The 365-nt window shown below is 49.6% G+C and overlaps 1 protein-coding gene across 1 annotated transcript in view; it reads left to right on the top strand.

Annotated features, from left to right (window-relative positions):
- The first annotated feature begins 263 nt into the window (after window positions 1–263).
- Window positions 264–365, top strand: part of fibcd1b (fibrinogen C domain containing 1b) — a 114,153-nt gene continuing 114,051 nt past the window's right edge. Inside the window, exon 1 of the mRNA XM_031577402.2 lies at window positions 264–365. This exon is cut by the window's right edge and continues 670 nt beyond it. The gene's annotated coding sequence lies outside the window, so the exon portion shown is untranslated.

Genomic DNA, 365 nt, shown 5'->3' on the forward strand with positions numbered 1-365 from the left:
TAGGAGCAGGATGCTTGATGAAGGCATTGTTAGCAGGCGCTTAGAGAGCTGGGGAGATTTTACTTATCATCGGATGCAGGATGCTAAGACTTCATTTTACAACGTGAACAATCAGCCAAACTTTCATACCAAACTAGATTTTCCATTTTTGCAACTCGAGGGGAAAACCGTGGATTTGTTTGAATAGGTGCTTGAGCCAGGGAGAGAGGAAGACTGAAAGGGAGGGGGCTTGGAGAGTGAGGACAGAGCACTCTGAATGACTTCTTTCTTCACACAGGCACAGACCGCGGTCTCGGTTGGAGACCCAGACACTGGTTTGCGGTTTCTGGCGGGAGAGGTGGTGGGTTTGAGCGCGTTGTCGAGTG

This window comes from Clupea harengus, chromosome 12 (genome assembly GCF_900700415.2).
Source record: "Clupea harengus chromosome 12, Ch_v2.0.2, whole genome shotgun sequence".
NCBI lineage: Eukaryota > Metazoa > Chordata > Actinopteri > Clupeiformes > Clupeidae > Clupea > Clupea harengus.